Source organism: Balaenoptera acutorostrata, chromosome 6 (assembly GCF_949987535.1).
Source record: "Balaenoptera acutorostrata chromosome 6, mBalAcu1.1, whole genome shotgun sequence".
Lineage (NCBI taxonomy): Eukaryota > Metazoa > Chordata > Mammalia > Artiodactyla > Balaenopteridae > Balaenoptera > Balaenoptera acutorostrata.
Genome location: NC_080069.1, coordinates 72,328,674 through 72,345,770, shown reverse-complemented (window position 1 = coordinate 72,345,770; position 17,097 = coordinate 72,328,674). Strand labels below are relative to the sequence as shown.

General features: G+C 43.8%; 1 long non-coding RNA gene across 1 annotated transcript in view; it reads left to right on the top strand.

The window, feature by feature from the left end:
* LOC130708442 (uncharacterized) overlaps positions 1-17,097 on the top strand; it is a 244,789-nt gene that overhangs the window by 219,414 nt on the left and 8,278 nt on the right. Inside the window, exon 3 of the long non-coding RNA XR_009008653.1 lies at positions 6,121-6,288. This is a non-coding gene — a long non-coding RNA (uncharacterized LOC130708442). The remainder of the gene's footprint in view (positions 1-6,120; positions 6,289-17,097) is intronic.

The window sequence follows — 17,097 nt, the reverse complement described above, 5'->3', positions numbered from 1 at the left end:
CCTAGCAAATATATCCTCCATTCTAAATGGTCCATATTGGATCATGAGTTTATTGTTAAACCTATAATTGTGGACAGGGGCAAGATTATGCTGGTAACATAAGCCTGATCTACAGACCTAATCTGTAGAGCCTGACTGAGCCTCAGTTTCTCCAAAAGGTATAACCACTAAGAAATTAGATATCAGTATGAACATCAAAGTCATTACCAAAAGAAGAAATGGGTACTTGGAAGGGCACCCATCTGTCCACCACAGTAAGTGTGGTAGATCGTATGTTATTACTCCATTATTTTGACCCCTTCCCTATCTCCATGGGAGAAGCCTACTTTCTGATCCCCATTGAACCTGGGCTTAAGCATGTGACTATCCTTCCTTGCCCTTGATTTCGAGTTTGGTCACATGACTTGCTTTGACCAATGGAATGTTAGCAGATATGACCCAAGCACAGTTGGATCTATCCCCTTGCACTCTGCCATCACCATACGAACATAAACCTGGTAGAGGTAGTCCCCTGGTCCAAGAGGAAGACAGACACGTGGAGCAGACCTGGACATAATCCGCAGCTTGGAGGCCAACCCAGGGAGGAGGCCCAGGCAAGGTCAGCCGACCCCCAGCTGATCTGGGCCTCTGGGCAAGAAAGAATAATTGTGTTAAGCTGCTGAGTCTCAGTGTTTTCATATGCGGCATTTTGGTGGCAAGGATTGACCTAGAGAGCAACAGAGTCAAGCCTGGCGATGCTCTTTCCTTACGCGACAGCACAGAGCACAGCTCCATCCGTGTTTTCTCTTCTTGGCTGCAGTCGAGCCTGGGTCTCAGCTGAAAATGAAGGCTGCAGCTTTATTCTCTATTTTCAGTCTCACAAAAACATCTGAGAGAGTCGGCGGCTGCTTTTGAAGGTCCTTCTAGAGGGCTAGCTAGCTATCACACCACGTTAGCTGGTCAGTTTCATAAGGCAGAGCCATACAGCAGCCATCGCTTCCAAACCCTGCCAAGCGAAACCTTGCAATATTGAGATGGCTGCACCTCAAACTGTCATGTGATTTCTGTATCAGAGGAATTTTAGAAACAGATGGTGAGCACAGACGAAGTGACGGTTGTACTCTGCGTACGGGGCAAAGGGGAATGAGGGAGCAAGGGGTTGAGAATCCAGCAAATTCTGGAGGAAAGCTGGGAGAGAATAGAATTGCTGGGAGTGTGTCTTCTGTCTGCAAACCACAGGTTGTAGGAAGTCAGGAAGGAAAAGCGCCTGACAGGCAGTGGCAGGAGGATGAGCTTGGTGAAAAGAGATGCTTTGCTTCTAAAGCAAGAGGATTCGAGGTTTAAGCAGTTTTTTAAAAATCACACCAGAAAAATAGGCAGCAAAATTAATCAGTTCACCTGAACTTGACCTTGAGGCTGGTGGATTGATTTGTTGTTTGAGGACATAGGCAGCATCAGAAGAGTTGAAGATGGAACGAATGTACAGGAACCAGATTCAGATAAATAACCCCGTCTACCCCACATCCAGCACGCCACCAGCGCCCTGCTCCCCAGAAACCGCCTTGCATTTCGAAGGGTAGCGGGTGATTTCTGTGGACGTCTCAGATGGCTGATCTCCTAATTCTATCATGAAATGTATTTCCCCTGGAGCTGGCATTTATCGCTGAATCCTGGCACGGTTCCTGAAATGTTGCATCTGCACCACTAAACTGAGGTTACTTGTAGTTCATTAATATGCAAGAGGGGCTGTGAAATCATCCCTGATTCTGACAGGAGTTCTTACATGCCTTTCTGGAATGAAGTGGTCTGGCACCAAGACTTTCCTTGTCTTCTTTTAATCAGCTCCATCTTGTCACTACATAAAGAGTTAAAAAAAAAAAAAAGCTTTCTGAAAATCCCAAGGAAGATGCAGGGCATCTTTCTCTTTTCTTTCCTTTCTCATGTTTTTTTGCCATCCTCCACCCCCTTCCACGAACACATCAAAGTAAGAAGTGACATGCAGTGCCCTGGAGCTCTTAGCAACATGCTTTTAGGTTTGGAAAATTTCATTTTCTACCTTATGATGATTACATGAGGAAAGATGAAATGCTAGCTTTGAGGTTTATTTGAGAAAGAGATGTAATAAATGTTGTGGCTTCCCACTGAATGGAACAAATCCATTCTGGTCATGGGGGGAATATTAAAAATTACATATATGTGTGTGTGTACACAGCCTATGTGACTTCAGTGGCATTTGTGGTCCTAGATGCTGAGACAGGAGACCTTGCATGGCTTCTTTCAGAAAATGCTGAATAAAGTTTTCCATTTGATCCAGCTCTGAATACATTTGATTCCAAACAAAAATGAGTTCCCACCCTGTCTGAGCTACAGCAATTGCCTTTAAACCAGTCCCCCACCGAGACACACACACACACACACACACACACACACACACGACCATAGAATACATACAGATTAACAGAGTTTACAGATTCCCCTTAGCTGAAACCCGCAAGTGTGCCAGCCTGTTGAAGAATTAATCCAATGTCTCTTTTCCAGAAAGTTCGTTTTTTCAAACACTGGAGCAGGGCAGAGGACATTCGTGTTTTTTTCCGGCTATCATGATTTTTTTTGTCAGTGTGTTTTTGCTTTTGCCTGTGGAACTTCTCTCTTAGCTGGGAGCTGAATAGAAAATGATAAGCTCATCTTGCCCAAGAAATAGAGCCAGCAAGGCAGGGAAATATCCTCATGGTTTTAGCCCTATGCTCCTTAGTAGGAAAGGATGCTAGAAAGAAATCAAGTATTCACTGAGTAAACCATTTTCCCACACAGAGAAACATGCAGTCTCGGGCTCTATTCAAAGCTCTCACATCACACATGCCGCTCTTTGTTCAGCCCACAGCTGGACCACACAGGTTGTAAGATGCAGGATTTGCACAAGCTTCGCCCATCAGCTCTGGCAGGCCAGCCTCCATACAGAGTCGATCATCAACCACCCTCAGGGTCAGTTCTTCAGCCTCTCTTGATCGCAATAATCATTTGGGTTTGGAGCAGAACTATGAAATTTTTGCTCTGGCTGCAGAAAGAGGAGAGATCCTGATCCTTTTTCATAAATAACCTAAACCCTGGCTATTCAATGACGATTCAAATCTCTGTTTACTCTCCTTCTTATGGAAACAAGAAAGCACTTTGATGGAATGCTTACTATGTACTCTCAGGTGGATCTCCTGTCCTTATTCTGATCAGCTGTATATTTAAAGGGAGATGACAGCTTGTAAATATTTTTAAGTATTTAATTCTTAAAAGTTTTTGTTCCTCCCCACACTCCCTCTGAGGCAGATACTATGATTATTCCTACTTTACAAAGGAGGAAAATACACTTCCTCCTCTGAGTCTAGACAGTTACCCTAAGGGCACACATGGATGGAGGGAGCTGAGATTCAAATCCAGTGCCTCCGACTCCAGAACCTGTGCCATCGACCACCTTGCTATACTGCCTCCTGCTGGTGGGAGGTTCGTGGGGCCCCCATGGTCTTCTGTCCCCTTCTTGAGCACGGGTACTGCAATTTCTGTTTACAAATTCATTTCCTTCGTAGGTTTTGAGCCCCTGGTATTTCCTTAAGCAATTATTTTCCAGTGTCAGAAGTGCTCAGTACATGTTTGTTGAGTGACTTAAAAAATAAACCAATAGGCACAGTATATCAGAGAATTTAATGAAGGGTGAGTGGAGAATAAGATTCAGGGGAGAAAAAGAATTAAGCACTGGTATGAAAACAAGAGATGAAAAGAGGCAGGGAGTTAGACTCTAATGAGGGAAAGGAAAAAGATTTGGTGCTGATGTGATGCCATTCTTCATGGATTTTGCCACCATTGTTGGGAAAGTCACTGTAAAGGGGGTGAGCAGGGAGAGGTACACCCAGTTGAAATGTTTGTTGATCTTGGTTTAGAAGAAAGGGCCATGTAATGGGCTACAGTTCTGTGTTTACTATTCTCTAGCTGAACAAGTAAGGAGTAAATTGGGGCAAGTTATTTACCTTCTTTGGGCTTCCATTTCTTAGTTGGTATCATGAGAAAATGGGATTAAAGTATTCCTCTACCACTGCAGAAAAGCAGGGGTGTATAATTATATTCCCAAGTGGTTGCAAGCATTCTACAAACACGGCAATATGAATAAAAGTTATTATTATCAATAAGAAAAAATAAAGCATCACTGAGTGCTTTTTATGAACCAGACATTTTATATACATATTCCTGTCCATTTTTATGAAGGCAGAGATTGTGGCTCAAGAAATTGCATAATGTGCTCAAGCTCATGTAGCTGGTAGGTTGCTGAGCTGGGATTTGAATTCAGGCCAGTCTATCTCTGAAGTCCACAGGAAGACACATCAGGGACCCGATGTCGCTAGATTCTGCCTTAGCACATGTCCCGCAAAGGAACCTGCCATCATTTTGACTCAGAAAACCCTAACGGCTGCCACTCTCCTTCATGTGATCCTGGCCTGCCCAGTGCTGACAATCCTCGGAGAGAAGCCCCTCAGGTGTCCCTTTGGACCATCACCCACACCTCCCCAGCAGCAGCCGTGCCTGCTGGTGACTTAGACCAGGAGCAGACTGAGGCAGCAGGAGCAAACTGTTCCCTAGAAACCAACCCTTCCCACTCCTCTCCCCCATAAACCTTGAAGCCAAATCCCTTAGTTAATTCGGGGGAAACGTCATGTGACTCCACTGTCTCCAAGGCTGTCAGTTGCCCATTCACTCCCTTCTTATTGGCAAAAAATTCTTCTGTCTGGATGCCATCGAGTCTTTTTCCTTCAGTGTCTCTATCTACTCCATTCCAAATTTAAAATTTGCTTCCATTATTGTATCAAAACAATCAATAGAAATTCGATACACAACATAGGAGCTTTTAAATGAATCATCCTTTGGCTTTGATCATTATATTTAAATAAACACTTTAAAGACTACTAAAGGACCATAGTCCTTTAAAAATAGTTAAATCATCTGCACTTGTATGTATATCTATGTATATGAATTTGTAAATGCCATGTGTATGCATGCATATATATCTGCATGGTAAGGTAAGCGCCAATATCTACATGCAAATATATAGCTTAATAGCACATACACACACACACGTTTATCTTGTTTTTTGAGGGATGGAACCTGGGCCAATCATTTGCTTGTTTGCTCTCAGATGAATTCCCTGCCCTTGTTATGCCCTACTATATTTTTAAGGGGATAATAACCTGTAAGTATTTTAAACTATTTATTTATTTTTTAAATATTAAGATATTCATTGGTGCCACACACCTATATCGTTGCAGATGTTGAGCCTAGAACAACAACCAAAGAAAACCACTGTGGGTCTAGCCTTGGGATATGAGGTTTAAAGGAGTTTAACCATATTAACTACATCTACAGCTAGCCCTGTTAAATTTACTTTTAAAGTAAACATTACTTAAGTTTCTACCTACTAGACAAGCTTGAGAAGGGTAAATAATATGCAGAGCCAAAGGGAGCCTGTACTATACAGCGTCCAATCGGGCAAATAGAACCCACGCCAGTGGAGGGTTCATTCAATAGAGGGGATTTAATGTGACAGAAGGTGTTTAAAAAGACAAAGGAGCAAAGAGTGAGGTAACTGGAAATTGGGAACGGTAAGAAGCCACTCTCATCCCGGGGGTTGGATGGACAAAGACGGGAGCCCACAAGTGGCGGCTGCCCATAGGCATCTGGGACCAACAGGAAGAGTGGCCTGGTGGTTGCTGGAGCTCCGGAGGGGACACAGCAGTGGCCAGGGATGCTGCCAGAAGCAGAGAAAGAGACAGGAGAAATACCCTCGCTTCTCCCCTCCTCACATCCTCCAGTCTCCAGCCAAACTCTACTACTGAACAAACCTAAGCAAAACCAAGGAAGCCCGAGGGACATATTTTACAAGGATCAGCACTCTGAAACACGGAGCAGGGCCAGCAAATTGATGCGATGTAGCCAAGAGCAAATGGAAAATGACTGGTCCCGATTTCATTGTTCGAACACTAATTAAGACCTTTCTTAATAATTGCGATCTATATCTAGATGTTGATACCGATGTATGCGTTGCATCAGCGTACAGTCTATCCGTATTTAGGTGGCTGTCCGAGTGACTTTCAGTGTCTTTCTCAGGAGGAAGCGTATTGAAGTCAGGACTCAGCAAGCTTGTGGCTGGCTTTGACTGATGAAATATGAACAGAAGTAACACGTGCTGCATCTGAGCAGAAGCTGTAAGAGCCATCCTCCAGCTCCACCGTGTTTTCTTTCCCTCTGCCACAGACCTGTGATGCCCCAGACTAGGTAAGGGGACCATATCATTTATTATCCAAGTTGGGACACTGTATTTGTTATACTGTTTTCAAATCCACAGTTGAACCCTATTGCTTTAAATGTAGAGGTGCTCCACCTGAAAAGATGTCTGGAGTTTGAAGGAAAACATTGTGCACATTCCTTAAAAATACAGCTAACGTACTGTTTAAAAATAAGTTTATTCTATGCTTCCCAACGTTTCAGACATCAGATAGTCATAGGCAAATAGAGGGAGAGCGGTCAACTGTGTGTTAACTGCAAAACCTCAAAACATAGACTCCCCAAGTTCATACAATTAACCCTAACTTTGAGATGAGTAAACATTAACGGTTCTTGGGAATTTCCTAGAAGTGATCTTAAAAATTAAGAACAGCTCTGGTCATGTCACTCCCTTGCTTATAAACCTCCCCTGTCTCCCTTCTGTACGCAAGCTTCCCAGAAGATAAAAACCAGACTCCTTGGCTTGGCATAAAATCTAACCCCAATTTATCTGCCCAGCTCCGTTTCTGCCTAACACACCATATATTCCAGAAGCTTAGCTTCTAAGTATCAAGTTATCATTGCTCAACTTCAAGCCTTTTACATCCTATTCCCTCTATGCCTAGGGTTTCCTCTCCACCCCAATTTCTCCATCCCTCTTTTGGTAAAATCCTGTTCACCTTTCAAGTCCAGGCTCAAATGTCCTGTCTTCTGTGAAGGCTTCTTAAATGGACACTCCCCATGCTGCCCTCTTCAGCCCTTATCATTGTAATTCCCTCCTCCGCTTGATCATAGGTCCCCTGGGACTACATCCTCTTCATCTTTATATGCCAAGCATCTATTAACGAGCCTAGCGTATTCTAGGTCCTCTCTAAACATCTGTTGAATAAATGAGTAAATGAATAAATGAAGAATCCCCTATTTATCTTCACATGCTGCTCAGAAATTATGAGATTCCATGGAATCTTTTATTTATTTATTTATTTATGGCTGCATTGGGTCTTCGTTGCTGCGCGTGGGCTTTCTCTAGTTGCGGCGAGCAGGGGCTACTCTTCGTTGTGGTGCACAGGCTTCTCATTGCGGTGGCTTCTCTTGTTGTAGAGCACGGGCTCTAGGTGCACGGGCTTCAGCAGTTGTGGCACACAGGCTCAATAGTTGTGGCTCGTGGGCTCTAGAGCACAGGGCTCAGTAGTTGTGGCGCACAGGCTTAGTTGCTCTGGCATGTGGGATCTTCCCGGACCAGGGCTCAAACCCGTGTCCCCTGCATTGGCAGGTGGATTCTTAACCACTGTGCCACCAGGGAAGTCCCTCCCTGGAATCTTTTAAGAATTCCAGACACACAGTGTTAAATTCCAGGTATTTACCTATGCTAATTACAGATGCAACACTTTATGATGTTACACAGAGTTGGGTTTGGTCTGTTTCATTTAGAATGCTTAGAGTCATTTAAATTTGGTGCTGGAAAGAATCAGAGATAAGCCAGTCCCCTTCAGAGAAAGATGAGATGTATTGGGCAGAAAGAAATTAAGTTAAAAAACCATGGAGTTAGCAGTTCCACAGCTAACCCAGTATACTTTTTATTCTGCTATACTTGACTGTGTTTGGGGGAAGGTTGGTCATGTGAATAGTCACAAAAGAGGAAATATAAAGAGAAAATAAAATGTATGGAAAATTAATCATACTTGATAATAATCAAATAAAGCAAATCAAGTATCATTAGTATCATTTTACACCTACTAAATTTTTTTTAAAATGATACAGTCCAAGGCTGCAATGAAATTAGATTCTTATATACTTCTAAAGGCATTGTAAATTGGTGCAACCTTTTTGGAATGTAATACGGAAATACAGAACAAGAGTCATAATGTTGACACTGTTTTGACTCTATCTAAAATACCAGGAATTTATTCTATGAAATACTTTAGCAACACTGAAAAACTGTAAGTACTTAGTGCAACACTGCCTGGTGAGAACAACCTCAGTATCCAATAGGATGGGATGGTGTATTAAGCTATGGAAAATTTTGCTGTCATTAAACATTATAATTATGCAGCTTACATATACACATGGAAAATATATAATATAAATTGACATAGTAGAAATCAAAATCTACTGCAAAAATCATGTGCATTAGAATAGCAATTTTATAAAATATTCTTACAGAAAAGCATTGGAAGGCAATTTTTACAAGAGTTGTGATAGGGTAGGATTATGGTTTTTCTATTTTTATCAACATTTTTTAATGTTGCTATGACATATTTTTTTCTAATAAGAAGCAGGTGGAAAGTAAATACATTCACCAGTGGGAATTGGAAGAATACAAAGGGACTCAATGAAACAAGTGAATCATATGTGTTTTTGCCCCAAGCATCCCTTACCTGCTGTGGTGGGAATAGAAAGGGAAGTCAAGAAGTGTGTCCTCTGTAGGAAATCTGTTCAGTTTGCAGGAAACAGAGGATGAGGGGAAGAAATCTCACTCGATTTTGCTAAGGAGAGAGAATATGGTTTGATCAATGCTGCCTTAATATCTAAGCAAGAGCACTGATTCTTGGACCTCTGCTGTCTGCTCATCAAGTCAACCATTTCTCAAGACACTGCTAAGTGCCAGGCACTGATCTTTCAAAACTTTACGTATTTATTTCAATGAATCCCCATTCCAATTCAGCGATGTGCTTCCCACCGTGTTTTCTATATGTCACGAGACCAGATTCTGGGACACAAGACCTGCCTACAAAACCCCTTTCTGTTGAGTCAAACCATAGGCCAGACCAATACATTGAAGTACATATAAGTAAGTGTTCTCGTTACCCAAAAGCACACTGGAAAGGAGCTCAAATCACTTGTCTGCCTGCCACAGGCCAAGCACTCTATTAGGCTCTTGACATATGTTATCTCATTAAATCATAACATGAGATGGGTATATAGCACAGCCCCTATTCAACTCTGAAACTCAAAGAGAAGGTCGCAAGGTGTTCCTCGGCGAAGCCCGAAGCCATGAGAGGCCTCAGGACATCCCTGCATTCGAACTTCCTTGTTCTTATTTTCAAAGGAGGAGCTAATGGCATGCGGGCAGAGCACTGCCGGTGTAGGGCTCTCTGGCAGAAGGCAGAACGTGCCATATGCCCTGGCCCTGGTCGATCAAGGCTAGAAGCATCACTCCCCAATACGGTGACAACCAAAACTGTCCCACGCTTCCAAACCCTCTCTGGGGTGGGAGGGGGCCACCTCCACTTCAGAAATATTAAGCAATTGATATGCATTCCACCTTATATGTTTATCAAGCGCCTCTTCCGTGCCAGGCACTCTGCTGGCAGAGAGGCATTTAGTGGGGAAGAATGACATTTATAAATTTATTTATTTTATTTGTGGCTGCATTGGGTCTTCCTCTCTGCGTGTGGGCTTTTCTCTGGTTGCCGCGAGCGGCGGCTTCTCTCATTGCGGAGCGTGGGCTCTAGAGCGCAGGCTCAGTAGTTGTGGCACATGGGCTTAGTTGCTCCGCGGCATGGGGGATCTTCCCGGACCAGGGCTCGAACCCGCGTCCCCTGCATTGACAGGCGGATTCTTAACCACTGCGCCACCAGGGAAGCCCGGGAAGAATGACGTTTAAAGTGATGCCATAAAACATGACAAATGCAGCAACAGGCCAGTGTGCTGTGAGCACAGAGAGGAAAATGCATCTAACTGCCTCAAGCACCCAGGCCAAGCTTAGTGACCTGTCACCATGAAGTGACTCCAAGGAGAGTTCCAGATTTGCTGTTCAAAGACCCCCATTCCTAGGCTCCATCCGAATCTTAATTATTGTTTCACTTCAGGCTCCTTGTTTATTTCCACAAAGAATTAATTTCTTCCTATGAGAGATGGAAACCATAATAAGGTCTGTCCTACGTACCTCTCAGAGTCGATTCAGGAGAACTCACTGTGGTGCTCTGTGCACATTAGGAATATAGCAGGGATTCGAGTTTGAACCTAATCTGTCTTCTCGGCTGGGAATCAGGCATGTCTGGAAACGTCAAATGACTTGGTGGGGCAGGCAGCCTACTGGCATCTATTTTTTAAGGAGTTGGTTTCCCTGAATTTTCGTCTGAGCCCTGTGGAGAGACAGGTTGTTTGCAGAGCTTGAAGAGACTGTTGTCACAAGGGGCTCTGTGAGACACCAGGGCTCAAGTGATGCTACTCAGGTACCCAGATAACAAAGTGAGGCCTGGAGCTGGGAGCTGGTGGGGTGGAGGTGGGGCAGGAAACCCTCTCTCCATCTCTGCCCCACACCCAGCACGTCCTTGCTCCATGAGGGCTGCTGAGTCCCCAGTTCTGCCTTGGCCCTGAGTACAGATGCCAGGACCCTTGCTGGCACCAGTAACAGGGAGGAGATGCCTACTTTTGGATGCTTTCACGGGCAGGAAACATCAACCAGGAGGGCCTGGAGCAAAAGATAACCAGGCAATTGACGACTGGTAAACACAGATGCGATAACCCCCGGCAAACCCACCAGATCCGACACCAAATGAGGGCGTTAATCAATGAAATCTGATTTATTGTTGTCCACGTGACCTCATTTGCACCCACAGGCTAGGACAACTTGGCTTACAGTTATTTACCACAGTGATAACGTATGTCTCCCTGACAATAGAAGAGGCGATGTCTGTCCAAAGGCCAGCTCCCGGCATGCACTGCCTGCCTCCCCAGGCCCCAGGTACTGTGAGAGGAAGGTATGAGATGGAAGCCCGCTGCCATGACAACCTGGGTTTGGGATTGCTCTTCTTCTCGGTGAACGGGGTAGAGGAGAAAGCAATTTTCCCAAGACCACCTCATTCTTAGTAAAAGTGAAATGACTATGAGGTGTTTATTGAAAGTGGTGGTGCCTAGAAATTAGTACTTGACTCTTGATTTCATAAAGTTTTATGAACCCAGTGACTTCTGGACAGCTCATAATGTAAATGGGCAGGAGGGTGGAAGTTCACCTCCTGGGGCTTTCCCAGGTATTATAAGAGCTAATAGTTGGTAGATTGGTCTCAGGCTGATTAGGTGATTGGAACAGTTCCCCTTTTCCTACCGTGAACTTGCTTTTCCTACCGTGGTAGTCTGTGTTTTCCCAAGATAGCTACAACAACATCTCCCGTCCACATGCTCTTCTTACAGTGTGACTTGACATTTCTCCCATGGAGTGGCAGGGTCTCTGTCCCCTCCCCTTGAGCCTGGGTGAACCTTTGTCACTGTCTTAAGTAGAGAGTACGGTAGAAGTGGAGCTATGTGACTTCTGAGGTTAGAGCATCAAAACGCCATGCACTTCCGCCCAGCTCTCTTGGAACACCACTCCTGGAACCCAGTCCCTCTGTTCTGAAGAATCCCAAGCAGGCTGCGGAGAGACTCCTGTGGAGAGAACCAAGGCTCCCAGCCCGCAGTCGAGCTGAGTGAGCCTCCAGACAACGGCCAGCACTGATTAGCCAGCCATGTGGGTGAGGAATCCTGAAAGTGGATCCTTCAGATTTTGTTGTCATCCTTTCTTCACGTTACTAACGTACTATTGTTAGCTCCATCCGGGCTGCTCGTGATAAGCTCCACCTTTGGTCTGAGCTATTTTGTTTTATTATAAAATAGGTTTATTTGCTTTCTAAATCCTACTGCTTTTTGCTTTAGAATTTGTCTCATCACCAAAGATTCAGTTTGGTTAATTAAGCCCAGCCCTTCTTGAGGGAAAATTGCAGAACTTGAGAATTACAAGACATTACTTCAATGCCCGTATTCTGAACACCTTTTTGAAATTATCAAAGACCTAAAGAGTTGGGCTTTTCTCTAAAAGTACCACACCCTAGGACTATAAAATGACCCCTTAAGTTGACCTGCTGTGTTATATTGGGGGAGATAGACAGAAGGGGGGGATTTTTTATTTATCATCCACATCCCCTTCTCTTTCCACCACATTTAATGTGATCCTCAGAAAGCTATGTCCCTGTCTTGCTCTTATTTAAAACAGAGACTCCTCATCAATTTCCCCAATTTTAAGTTTGTGAAGTAGGACAAAAAAAAAAAAGTAAGGTCTGCTGTTACACTAATTTCACTTATTCTCACCTCATTTCAAAACCACGTTATTCTTCCTGCTGCATTTCTACCAGCTATTTTCTTTGGCAACCTATGGGTTTCCTGCAGAGAGAGGACAATGGGCAAGTTAAGTGAGAGAGATGATTTACAAGGCTTTTTTCGTTTTGCTCTAATTTATAGGAAAATTGTCCTTGCATGGATGACAGGCTACAGCCCACATCACTGAGGGATTCATCATGATGGGGAGGGGGAAGGAATAAATAGAATAATATTTTATATTAGTAATACCAAATATATTTGATGGTAATAATTCACTTATACCTTGGATATTAGTAAAAATGCCTTTTTTCTAAACTGAAAGACTATTCGCCTTTATTTCAGACACTACTTCACTTCTTTTGTAAGTGTTAATTTGTATCTGCTTCAGCTAGGATTATGTTCTACTGCATAAAATAGAAAACCAAAATAAAAGAGGTTTGAAACCACAATCCTGTCCTTTCATGTAAAAGGCAGCCGGAACTGAGCAGTCCAGGGCTGGTAGAACAGCACTACAAAGATATCAGGACTCAAGACTTCTTCTCTTTCTGCGTTATCATTCTTAGCACATAGTTTCCATCCTCAAGCTGCAGGTGCACCAGCATCTTGTCTGGGATCCCGGAAATCAAAGGAGGAAAAGGGAAAGGAAAACCCATACAGCACCCAGCTGAGTCACCTCCCTTTAAGACGCATCCCTGGCAATTTCATACAGTAGTCTGCTTGCATCTCAGTGGCCAGAATGTAATCACATGATCACCTGTAGCTTCAAAGGAAGCTGGGAAAACATTAGCGCCCCAGCATGCAGCGGTCTCTCCCTTCTCCAAGCTCCTCTAATGCTTTTGTCTACTCTACACGATCTAATCCCCAACTATAGCCTTCTTCTATTGTTCTGGTTCCAGGAGCAAGCAGAGTTCTTTACTAGAATTGTAAGCTCCTTGTGGTAATTGCCACATCTCTTTTACTGCATCCTTTACAGTTCCTGGTATGAGGCTCCGACATATTGCTACACCCCAAAATTGTACACGTTCTATTTCTCATTAAAGGAGGAGATGGATTTTGGATTGGTAACCAGCAGTCTGATACAATATCATCAATACATGATACCTCATTCGTCATATATATTACATTTCAATTTTATACAGTTGAATAACTATTTTTGGATTGCCTCCTCTGTTCCAGCTCCAAATCAAGTACTATGAAGAGTGTGGTAAAAGCATGTCACATGGTAATTAATTCCCTTCAAGGAGCTTACCATTTTATAAAGCACTCTGCTTGCTCATGAAACGCAGAACAGTAGAAGAGAGCTGTCATCAGGTCTTATAGTATATAGTGTAGATAATATGCACTGGAGGAAATTGGAGAAGGGAGGAACCTCTGAAATCTGTGATGCTAATGTTTTCCTGAAGAAGATAGAACCTGCAATGGGAATTGAAAAATATGGTGGACACACGTGATGTCAACTTGGCTGGACCCCAAGGTTAAACACTATTCTGGGTTTGTCTATGGGACGGGTTCTACTCATTCAGCATTTGAATCAGTAGACCGTGTAAAGGAGATTGTCCTCCCCAGTGTGGGCAGGCCTCATCCAATCCTTAGAAGTCCTGGATAGAACAAAAAGGCCAAATAAGAGAGAATTCTCTCTCTCTGCCTGTCTTCAAGCTGGTGCATCAGGCCTCTCCTACCCTTCGGACTCAGACTCAGACTGGAACTTACACTGTTGGCTCTCCTGGTTCTCAGAACCCCTGGACTTGGATTGGAACTATCCCATCAGCTCTTCTGAGTCTCCAGCTTGCTGACTGTAGATCTTGAAAATTCTCAGTCTTCATAATCGCATTCCTCAAAGAATCCTGACTATTACAACAAGTATGCAACAAAACTTTTAGTACACTGAGCATCTTCTAAGCCTTAGGCATAGTGATAAGCACAGGAATACAGAGCTGAAAGAGACATCCCTGTTCCTGAATTAACTTATGGACCACTCGTGGGAGAGAGGAGAGAAGACAGCCCGTGATGATACCATGTGAAAGTGCTATGATGCAGGGACGCACAGAGTGCTGTGGGAACACAGGGAGGGACCCTTAACGCAGCCGAAGGGGAGGGGGGTCTTTAGGGGACAGGGAACGTGTGTCGCAGAAGACTTCCCAAAGGAAGGGTGGAGGCATGTGGGGTACGTAGGGTAGACTTGAAGGAACGTGTTTTCGAGTTTGTTTGTTTTGTTGGAGAGACTTGCGTGTTTTTAAAGACTGGGAAGAAAGTGCTGATAGAGAGAGAGACACTGAAAGTATTAGAGGGAGGGACAGTGGGTGAAAGAGAAGGCAGGAGGAGAAGAGATTCAGAGCTCGTGGGAAGAGCTGAGCCCTCAGTCAGAATGAGAAATGATGAGGCACACAGAGCTCAGAGCTGAAGGGGCCCCTCCAGCTTCCTCTGGTTTAGCAATCCTAGATTCCCAGTGTGGAAAAGGAGGCACAGAATCTGGGATATGGGGGGAAAAAAAAACTCATCTAGGGGATAAAGACTGTGGATGTGTCATCAGCATCACAGGCAGCTGATCATGACCTCTGGAAACTCTCCCAGTGGTAGGACCCAGCAGAGGCCCACGGGGACCCACATTGCCTCTGTTTCCTCTCTATTCTTGCCCATTATGTCTCCCTTTCCCCTCTCTGCTTGGTTTCTGACTGTCTCCTCTCTCCTCTCTTATACACAATTCACTCATTTTTTTGCAGACTCACAAACCCAGTGAGTTTCCTTTTTCATCCAGTTGTTGTGGTTTGTCAACCATTTGTCATCACTGACCTGAGTGGTATAATCCATTCTGGGCCCCTGGATGCTGAAGCCAACCACCTGGGGTCCCCCCCCACCACCACCACTGCAAGTCCATGGATGCTGGTGCCTTCTGAAGTCCCAAAGCAGATGTGAGGGTTCCTACTCGCTCCTGAACCCATCCCATGCAGCTTCTCTTCCCAGGTGCTTCTGCATGTCCAGGGCAACTGGGAAGGTAAGAAGGGTCACAGAGGAATTCAAAATATTCAGTTGATACGTAGTTTCAGTTTGAGGTGGTTTGATTTGTGTGATTTGAAATAAATGCAATAAGAGCACCATTTATTTCCAACTCTCCAGTAAGATTATTAACTTTTTCTTCCAAAGATAAACTTGATTACATTACTTATTTATACTATGTACATTGCATCAGAGGTAAAAAAATGCATCAGGGTAAAAAAAATCTTATACAGTTTTTTAAATGAGTGTTTTCTTATCCGCTGCTAATAACAGCTTAGATTATTAAAAAGGAAGAATTTTAAACATGCAATTCAGCTTCAGGTCTTAGTACTGCTTGTTTACTTTTACACATTTTGCTAAACTTGACAGACAATCTAGAAACATCATCTCTGCTCACTTTCAATTCCTCATTTTTATCCCAGTGCTGTACTTTTGTGTTGAGGTCTGTGACATATCAGGAGAGGCAGCATCGTATAGGAGAAAAAAATGGGAGCTTTGGAGCTGCATATATTTAAGTTTACAAGTCTAGTGTGCCTTTTACTAGTTGGGGACTGGGGTTATACCATTAAAGAGCAATTCAGATTTCAGTTGTTTTAATCTGTATATTCAATGACAAATTTACTGGGTGCTCACTGTGAACCAGGCACTGTGCTATGTGACCACAGTTAATCTGGACAGCAGTCCGATGAAATAGGTATTACTGTTTTCTCCATTTTACAGATGAGCAAGGTGAGACTTAGATTAGCTAAATTAAGGATAGTCACCAAATAAGCTAGAAGTCAAACCTATGTGTCTGACTCTAAGACAACCCTCTTAGCCATGGTCCCACACTGCCTGGCATGTGGATCAGCTCCAGGCCTAGTAATATCAATAGCACCTGCACAGTAGGTGTCATCTCTAAAGGAAGGTGAAGAAATAGAGGTTAGAGAAAATCCCACATCCTCAGAAGGCAAGACCATTCAGCTTTATAGTCCTTCAGCCTTTTCCCTGTCCTGGCCATACTTCCTTTCTTGCAGGAGGGCGTGAAACATTGGCCCCATCAGTTCTCTGAAGGATGCAGCCCTCTGTCATTGGGATGGTAAGAGGGACCATGATGCTCAATTTAATTCATGCCTTCCTTGTCCCTAAAGGATTTAAAGTAGACATCAATTAATATGGCATGTTTCCCTGTTCCTTTATCTTTCACAAAGCGCTAGCGGATATTATCTCATTCAGATCTCCCAAAAACCCTGACGAAAATGAGGTTCAGAGATTCGAAGCAATAGGCTCAAGTCAACAGGGTAATTATTAGTAGCGCGAGGGGAATTTGACCACAAACCCCCCATGTCTATGTTAGTTACAATTCTTAGCTATGATGGTTTCTCCCCGAGTGTTTAAATGAAACATGAACACAATAAGAAGTGAGTGCTTAATTATGTGATCATGACACCTCCTGGCTTGGAAGCCTCTTAGGGAAGCCCATCACTGATGAAGTCTAGCATGACAGATGCAGGTGTTGCCACCTATCTATCCCCAGCCTAAACTTTCTGCATCCTTCACCCCTGCCCTAGCCACACTGTTACTGAACCAAACTTGGGTCTACTTGCCCGAGTGCAGTAAAGCCAATCTACTGACACTCAGTAGTGGTGAAGGAAAATGCAGTGTTTATTGCAGGGCACCAAGCAAGGAGTCCAGGTAGCTAGTGCTTAAAGGGCCCAAACTCCTTGAAGGCCTTCAGGGAAAGGTTTTTAAAGACAGGATGAGGGAGGGGGG